Genomic DNA, 9,557 nt, shown 5'->3' with positions numbered 1-9,557 from the left:
CACGCGGGGAAGAATTCAACCTACTTAGGGCTAACACACTTCACTTAGAGGTAATGGCTCACCTCCGGCGACCCTCCCCGGCCCGGCCCGGGAAGATGCTGAGAAGCCCCGCCCTTAGGTCCGGCCACCAGAAAAGATGTCCTGCCCACAAGCACTGCCCATGCAGGTTGTAGGACCCAACCTGGACTTCAGGCTCCGCCCCTTGTGCACAGACCACGCCCACAGCAAGGCTCCACCTTTGAGATGCAAGACCCTCCAGGATCTCACACACACACACACACACCCTCTAATACACACACACACACACACACACACGCACCCTCTGACCAGGAGGCCCCGGCGCCCTCACCCACGGAGTCTCAGGATCCTGGGTTCTCCGGAAGGAGGAGAGCGGGACAGATGGCGTCGGAGAATCGGCCTTTAGCGCCACCTGGCTTTAGCATCTCCGATACGCAGCCACCGCAAGGATTCACTGGGTCCCTTGGCTGTAAAAACAGTGCTCCCTAAATAGTTGCTTAATTTGTTAGATCTGATGGATGTCCCTTAACCTCACCTGAGGACAGGTGCTCTTAATTGTATTTGGAAGTCCATCCGCAGGGGATTATCATATCAGCCTTTAAGCCTCTTCGCAAACTGAGATGCTCTGGAGTTTTGTCTTATCTGCCTATCTATCTATTGTGCTGGTACTAGGACTTGAACTCAAGGTCTGGCCTGTCTCTTAGCTTTTTTTTTTTTTTTGGGTCCGTTCACGGGGCCTGAATTCTGGGCCTGGGCGCTGTCCCTCAGCTCTTCAGCTCAAGGCTAGCACTCTACCACTTGAGCCACAGTGCCACTTCCGACTTTTTTCTTTTTGCTTATGTGGTGCTGAAGAATCGAACCCAGGGCCTCAGGCATGCAAGGCAAGCGCTCTACCACTGAGCCACCTTCCCAGCCCTGTCTCTTAGCTTTTTGCTGAAGGTTGGCACTCTACCATTTGAGCCACAGCTCTACTTCTGGCTTTTTGGTGGTTAACTGGAGATAAGAATCTCACAGATGCCAGGCATGGTGGCTCATGCCTGTAATCCTAGCTACTCAGGAGGCTGAGATCTGAGGATCGCGGTTCAAAGCCAGCCCGGGCAGGAAAGACTGTGAGACTCCTATCTCCAATAAACCACCAGAAAACTGGAAGTGGTGCTGTAGCTCAAGTGGTAGAGCGCTAGCCTTGAGCTGAAGAGCTGAGGGGCAGCACCCAAGCCCAGAGTTCAAGCCCCACAACTGACCAAAAAAAAAAAAAAAAAAGAATCTCACAGATTTTCCTGCTTGGGTTGAGTCTAAGCTACAATCCTTAGACCTTGGTCTCCGGAATAGTTAGGACTACTGACCTGAGCCATCACACTGGGCTTGGCAGCCCTTAGAGTGGTGGGTGGGATTCTGATGGTCCCAGATTTTCCTTTCTTTTTTCTTTTCTTTTTTTTTTTTTTTTTTTTTTTTTTGCCAGTCCTGGGGCTTGAACTCAGGGACTGGGCACTGACCCTGAGCTTCTTTTGCTCAAGGTTAGCATTCTACCACTTGAGCCACAGCACCATTTCTGGCCTTTTCTGTGTATATGATTCTGAGGAATTGAACCCAAGGTTTCATGCATGCTAGGCAAGCACTCTACCACTAAGCCACCTTCCCAGCCCTGATCTCAGATTTTCTAGATTCAGGTCCCCTTTCAAGTTTCAAGTTCAGGTCCACCTTTCAAGTTGTGGGCACTTTCCCTAGGGTGCATGTTTACCTGGTGGAATTGGTGGATTTGGCTCGGGGGCTCTGTGTAGGGAGTGAAGGTGATAGATTGTAGGGAAGGGCTGATGGTCAGACAACATCTGAGGCTGGACCGGTCTCTCAGCGCATCTGAACACATTTTCCACTCAACTGCCTCACCACAGGCAGCTCCTAAGGTCAGTTAGGACTGGGAGCTCAATAAAATACTTTCAAACATTTCTAAGACAGATTGGGAGCCACCATGGATGGGACCCATCATCTGCTAAATTCTTACTAGGCGCCTTCTGCAGCCCACGTCGGGCCCCTTGTGGAGCTCAAGCACCAGCTTTCCCAATAGCAACTTCAGGCCTGAGAAGCTGAATTCTTTCCAAGTGCATTTCCAACCTCAGTGCCCTGGCTGCTATAGATGGGAGAGTCTGGTTCTAAATAACAGTGATGCTAGGTGGGGGTGGCTCACACCTATCATCTTAGTTACTTGGGAGGCTGAGATCTGAGGATCAAGGTTCAGAAAAGTCCGAGTTTTTTTTTTTTTTCCAGTCATGGGGCTTGAACTCTGGGCCTGGGATGTCCCTCAGCTCTTCAGCTTAAGGTTAGTGCTTTACTACTTTAGCCCCAGCGCCACTTCTGGTTTTCTGGTGGTTTATTGGAAGTAAGAGTCTCACGGACTTTCCTGACTGAGCTGGCTTTGACCTGAGATCCTCAGATCTCAGCCTCCTGAGTAGCTAGGATTACAGGTGTGAGCCACTGATGTCCGGCTTCTGTGAGATTCTTATTTCCAAGTAACCAACAAAAAGCTGGAAGTTGAGTTGTGGCTCAAATGGTAGAACACCAACCTTGAGTGAAAAAGCCAAGCTGGCTTTGACCTTCAATCTTCAGACCTCAGCCATGCCTGGCAAGAGATCCATGTCTTAATCAGAAGATATTCACCTCTCAGAAACTGTCTGCAAGACACAGATTCTCAGAGAGGACAAAGGTGCTAGTATTTGCCTCTTCCTTTAGGAAATTAGTTGTCTATGGTTTTAGTGGATATTGCTCATGAATAAGACAGTGCCTATGAATGTGAGCTCCAGCTGATTCCTAAAGGAGGTGCTGCTTTCAGATCCCCAAAAGTGTAGGTTTGGTATGGCTTCAGTGAATCTGGTGTGTGTGTGTATGTGTGTGTGGGGGTGGGTGGTGGTGGTGGTGGTGGTGGTGGTACCAGAGATTGAACCCAGGGCTTCACAGTACTAGACTCTACCACTTAGCCACACACCTAAGTCTTTTGGTTTTTCTTGCTAGGGTGTGGCTAATTTTGTCCTAGGCTGGCTTTGAACTTCAGACCCTCTTGCCTCTGCCTCCCAAGGAGCTGGGATTACAGATGTGTACTAGTGGGCTGAGTTCAGAGACTTTTTTTTTTTTTAAATCAGGAGGCTAAGTGGCATTCTGCATCCTGCAGCTCTGATTGATTCCAGCTTGACTATTTAATGATCGTGGGACTTTAGACAGGTTCCCGAATGGTTCTGTCCTTGCCTTCTTATCTGGGCAAAATGGATGCCATAGTAGTCACTATTTTGTTCACAATAAAACTGCCTTCTCATCTACTCAGTCCATTTATTGAAATATTGCTATACTAGAGGGCAGGCTACAAGAGTGGCTAGATAGAGGAGCAGCAAAATTCCCTAGGGTGGAGAGGCCAAGTCGGAGAGCACAATTAAGAGGTGGTGAGCAAGTAGGTCCCAGACATTGGCTGGTGGAAAGAAAGGTTGGCTGACCATGGCTGCTGGGCTACTTGTGTCCTGTGTGGTGCCACTCATGGGCGTAGACATGTAGAAGGCACTGTGGGGAGATACCATATGATTATCACTGTGCCTTAATCCCTTCACTCATGTTGAAATTTGGCTCCCAATTTAAAGACACTGAGAGGTGGTGAGACCTAGGGGGAGGCATTGGCTTATCAGTGGGGGGTGTGGGTCAGATATCCAAGTGCACAAAACTGTCCCCAAAGACACGTGAGTGCCATGTCTGGAGCTCAAATCAGAGGTTCAGTCAGACATGGTGGTGCATGACTATAATCCCAGCTACTTGGGAGCCCGAGACAGGAGAGGAATGAGTTTTAAGACCAGCCTGGGGGGCTGGGAAGGTGGCTCAGTGGTAGAGTGCTTGCCTTGCATGCCTAAGGCCCTGGGTTTGATTCCTCAGCACCACATAAGCAAAAAGAAAAAAGCTGGAAGTGGTGCTGCAGCTCAAGTGATAGAGTGCTAGCCTTGAGCTGAAGAGCTGAGGGACAGCGCCCAGGCCCAGAGTTCAGGTCCCATGACCAGACCCAAAAAAACAAAAAAAAAAACAAAAAACAACAACAACAAAAAAAGACCAGCCTGGGAAAAGTTCCAGATATTCTACTTCAAAAACAAAATATAAAACAAGCTGGGCACTGGTTGCTCATATCTGTAATTCTAGCTATTCAGGAGGCTGAGATCTAAGGATTATAGTTCAAAACTAGCCTGGGCAGAAAAGTCTATGACTTTTTTTGTGTGTGGGTGGGTCATGGGGCTTGAACTCTGGGCCTGGGCACTGTACCTAAGCTCTTCAGCTCAAGGCGAGTGCTCTACCACTTGAGCCACAGCACCACTTTCGGTTTTCTGGTGGTTTATTGGAGATAAGAGTCTCTCGGACTTTCCTGCCCGGCTTTGCTTTAAACCTTGATCCTCAGATCTCAGCCTCCTCAGTAGCTAGGATTACAGGCCTGAGCCACCAGCACCAGGCTATTATGAGATTCTTTTTTTTTTTTTTTTTTTTGCCAGTTGTGGGGCCTGAACTCTGGGCCTGGGCGCTGTCCCTCAGCTCTTCAGCTCAAGGCTAGCGCTCTACCACTTGAGCCACAGTGCCACTTCCGGCTTTTTTCTTTTTGCTTGTGTGGTGCTGAGGAATCGAACCCAGGGCCTCATGCATGCAAGGCAAGCACTCTACCACTGAGCCACCTTCTCAGCCCTTCTTATCTCTACTTAACCACCCAAAAGCCAGAAATAGAGCTGGGGCTTAAGTGGTAGAATGCCAGCCTTGAACAAAAAAGCTCAGGCAGAGTGCCCAAGCTCTGAATTCAAGCTTCCTCCCAAAGAAGGGACTGAGGTCATGGCTCAAGTAGTACAACACTTGCCTAGCACTTGTGAGGCTGTAGGTTCATTTCCCAGTACCTTAAACAATGTTAATAACAGTAATAATTCAGAGATACTGGATGAAAATAAAACACCTGTAATCCTAGCTACTCAGGAGGCTGAGATGTGAGGATTGTGTTTTTTTTTTTTTTTTTTGTCGGTCGTGGGGCTTGAACTCTGGGCCTGGGCGCTGTCCCTCAGCTCTTCAGCTCAAGGCTAACGCTCTACCACTTGAGCTACAGCGCCACTTCCAGTTTTCTAGTGGTTTATTGGAGATAGGAGTCTCACGGTCTCTCCTGCCCGGGCTGGCTTTGAACCGCGATCCTCAGATCTCAGCCTCCTGAGTAGCTAGGATTACAGGCGTGAGACACTGGCGCCCGGGTGTGAGGATTGTGGTTTGAAGCCAGTCCTCAGTTAAGAAAGTCCATGAGGGCTGGGAAGGTGGCTCAGTGGTAGAGCACTTGCCTTGCATGCCTGAGGCCCTGGGTTCCATTCCTCAGCACCACGTAAGCAAAAAAAAAAAAAAGCTGGAAGTGGCGCTGTGGCTCAAGTGGAAGAGCGCCAGCCTTGAGCTGAAGAGCTGAGGGACAGCGCCCAGGCCCAGAGTTCAGGCCCCATGACTGGACCCAAAAAAAAAAAAAAAAAAAAAAGAAAGTCCATGAGACTCTGTTTGTTTGTTTTGTTGGTCGTGGGGCCTGAACTCTGGGCCTGGGCGCTGTCCCTCAGCTCTTCAGCTCAAGGCTAGCTGAGCCTCAGCGCCACTTACGGCTTTTTCTGTTTATGTAGTTCTGAGGAATGGAACCCAGGGCCTCATGCATGCAAGGCAAGCACGCTCTACCACTGAGCCACCTCCCAGCCTCTCCATGAGACTCTTATCTCCAATTAACCACCAGAAAACGGGCAGTGGTGTTGTAGCTCAAAGTGGTAGAGCATTAGCCTTGAGCGCAAAAGCTCAGAAACAGCACCCAGGCTCTGAGTTCAAGCCCCATAACTGACAAAAACAAAAAACAAAACAAAAACCTCAAGTTATTTGAATTTCCAGTAGCACAATATGAAAGAACTCAATTTTTTTTTTTTTTTTGTCTTATTGGTTGTGGGGCTTGAACTCAGGGCCTGTGCACTGTCCCTGAGCTTTTGTGCTTAAGGCTAGCATTATACCAGCTCCTGGTTTGATTTGAATTTCTTTCTTTCTTTCTTTCTTTTTTTTGGGGGGGTCCGGTCGTGGGGCCTGAATTCTGGGCCTGGGCGCTGTCCCTCAGCTCTTCAGCTCAAGGCTAGCACTCTACCACTTGAGCCCCAGTGCCACTTCCAGCTTTTTTCTTTCTGTTTATGTGGTGCTGAGGAATTGAAGCCAGGGCCTCTGGCATGCAAGGCAAGCACTCTACCACTGAGCCACCTTCCCAGCCCTACCACTGAGCCACCTTCCCAGCCCCTGATTTGAATTTCTTAAATCATCATAATTTTTTTTGTGGGTCATGGGCACTTTTGGTTTTCTGGTGGTTTATTGGAGATAAGAGTCTCTCGGGGGCTGGGAAGGTGGCTCAGTGGTAGAGTGCTTGCCTTGCATGCCTGAGGCCCTGGGCTTGATTCCTCAGCACCACATAAGAAAAAAGCTGGGAGTGGCGCTGTGGCTCAAGTGGTAGAGCGCCAGCCTTGAGCTGAAGAGCTGAGGGACAGCGCCCAGGCCCAGAGTTCAGGCCCCACAACCGGACCAAAAAAAAAAAAAGGAGTCTCTTGGACTTTCCTGCCCGGCTTTGCTTTGAACCTAGATCCTCAGATCTCAGCCTCCTTAGTAGCTAGGATTACAGGCGTGAACCACCAGTGCCTGGCCATAAATTAATTTTATAATATCTTTTTTTTTCTTGTCAGTCGTGGGGCCTGCACTCTGGGCCTAGGTGCTGTCCCTCAGCTCTTCAGCTCAAGGCTAGTGCTCTACCACTTGTGTCACAGCGCCACTTCCGGCTTTTTTCTTTTTGCTTATATGGTGCTAAGGAATGGAACCCAGGGCCTCATGCATGCTAGGCAAGCGCTCTACCACTGAGCCACCTTCCCAGCCCTTAATTTTATAATTTCTTAAAGGTTTGAATGTTGTTACTTTGGTGCTGGTACTGAGGCTTGAACTCGGTACCTTACCTGGGCACTGTTCCTTGGCTCTTTGCACTCAAGACTAGTGCTCTGCAATTTGAGCCACAGCTCTACTTCTGGCTTTTTGGTAATTTAATTGGAGATAAGAGTCAAGCTCTCCTGCCTGGGCTGGTTTCCAACCTCAATCCTCAGATCTCAGCTTCCTGAGTAGCTAAGATTACAGGCGCGAGCCACCGGCACCCAGCTCGATCACCGCTGTCTTATGACACCATGTTTAGGATCATGTGTCATGAGGCAGCAGATAATCAATAAAGATGGATGACAATTGAGAAAAATTAGTAGCTTAAATAAACATTCGGCTTCTTTTTCATTGGAGCTGGTGGTGAGCAAGCCGGTGACACAGCAGCTACCACCGCATCACCAGAAGTGGATGCTGTTCTTAGTCTCAGCACATGTACAATTTTCAAGGTTACCTACTGATCCGACAGAGCTGCTGGAGTTCCAGCTATCCCGGGTGCAGTTCTGGGAGAATGCAGACAGGGCAAGATTGTTTCTATTTCAAGGAACAGGGTTGGAAATCTCTCTAAATGCCTTCAGCTTGACTCTCCTATCCCAGAATCAAGTCCCACAGTGCCACCCTGTGTGCCAGGGAAGCTGGAAATGTTACCTTTTAGCTGGGTTCCTATCACACAATGTAGACTTGCAGCTCTGTGATTAAGGGGGAGCAGCCTGTGGGCATGTTTGGCTGTGATGTTGGTATCTTGCCAATGGGGAGGGGCTGGCGCACAGGCGCCCCTGCCCGCTGCGCCTTCTCTAACGCATGGACACCACAGGATGTTCTGCTTCTGTTACTTTTCAACAAAGAACCTGTTTCACTGGCAAGGAAGGGTGGCCGTGGGCTGGTGCTCAGGCAGAACTCCAGTCCCCAGGCTACCCTCCCACGTGGCCAGCGAGCAAGTTCGCTCAGCGACCTGACGTGCAGCCCTGGCCTCCTCCCGTGGTTTCAGCTCATCCCGATTTAAAGAAGAACCTGAGGTTTGGACTGGAACCAGTTTGTTTCTGTCTAATCATCCCTTCTTCAGGCCCTGTGCCTTCGTCAGGCCGCATCCACTGCTCAGAAACTCCTCTGCCCTGTGCGCGCTGGGGGTACCCTACCCACTCTCCGCACCCTTCTAAGACCACTCATGGTCCCTGCGAGTGAACTAGAAAAGGTGCCATGCCAGGTGCCAGGGACTCAGGTCTGTAATCCTGACATCAAAGGATTAAGGCAAGTCAGGGACTGGGAAAGTGGCTCAATGGTACAGTGCTTGCCTTGCATGCTTGAGGCCCTAGGTTCGATTCCTCAGCACCACATAAAGATGGCTCAAGTGTTGAGTGCTAGCCTTGAGCTGAAGAGTAGGGGGGACAGCGCCCAGGCCCAGAATTCAGGCCCCACGACCACCACCACCAACAACAAAAAGTTTGCATCTCCAATTAACTAGCAAAATGCGACTGGAGGCATGCCTGGCTCAAGTGGTAGAACACCAGCTGTGAGCAAGCAAAGTTCTGAGTTCATGCCACGCTACCTGTATACAAACACACAAGGGTGCCTTTTTCCAAATGAATGCAACTTTATATCAGGACTGGAGGGAGTGGATTCCACCACGTTTGACCCTTGGTCCTGTGCACAATAAACATCCTGAATAAATGTCCATGTCTAAGTGAAGATGCCACCCATGTACGTTTTTTTTTTAGTGCCAGTCCTGGGGCTTGAACTCAGAGCCTGGGCACTGTCCCTGACCTTTTGTGTTCAAGGCTAATGACCTACTACTTGAGCCAGAGCTCCATTTTCAGCCTCTTAGAAAATTGGCGATATAGGAAGTAACGCTGTGGCTCAAGTGGTAGAGCGCTCACCTTGAGCTGAAGAGCACAGGGACAGCACCCAAGCCCAGAGTTCAAGCCCCACGACTGACAAAAAAAAAAAAGAAAATTGGCGATGTAAGAGTCTCAAGGACATTCCTGCCCGGGCTAGCTTTGAACCACAATCCTCAGATTTCAACCTCTTGAGTAGCTTGGATTACAGGCATGAGCCACCTGGCTGGCCCATGTACCTTTCTGAGCTCCCTTAGTGAAGCCTTTCCTTTGCCCCTGTTCTTTCTTTGGATCCCTGCTGCCTTGCCCTGATTTGGGGCTATTTCCAGCTTTATGTCCCCCAACCTGCTCAGCACCCATCCCCCAGGCTGCATTGGCATCCGTGAGGACACTGAATTTGAGTCACAGGCCACAATGCTCTCCCCGCAGACCAAACACCTGGCTGGAAGAAGGGTACCATGGGAGGGACCCAGGCCCAGATCTTCGGGTTCAGTAGATCTGTAGCTACAGGCATCTAAAAGCTGAGTAGATTAGTGGTAGGAACCCAGGAGGCCCAGGGCCCCATGCCCACCAACCAACAAACTGAAACACCGAAGTGAGTCTCTGCAGGTCATGCAGAGCAGCGAGAGTCCTTCTCTACTTCTCTGGTCCCAACCTCAGTCCCCTCCCGGCACCCAGCCCTGCTCCCCCATCCTACCTGCAGGGGTGGCCTCAGAACCAGCAATCAGCACCGCAGGAAGCCTTCCA

This window comes from Dipodomys merriami, unplaced genomic scaffold (genome assembly GCF_024711535.1).
Source record: "Dipodomys merriami isolate MVZ:Mamm:240054 unplaced genomic scaffold, mDipMer1.0.p SCAF_78, whole genome shotgun sequence".
Classification (NCBI taxonomy): Eukaryota; Metazoa; Chordata; class Mammalia; order Rodentia; family Heteromyidae; genus Dipodomys; species Dipodomys merriami.
The sequence above is the reverse complement of the archived record's forward strand: the minus strand, read 5'-3'. Positions refer to the sequence as shown.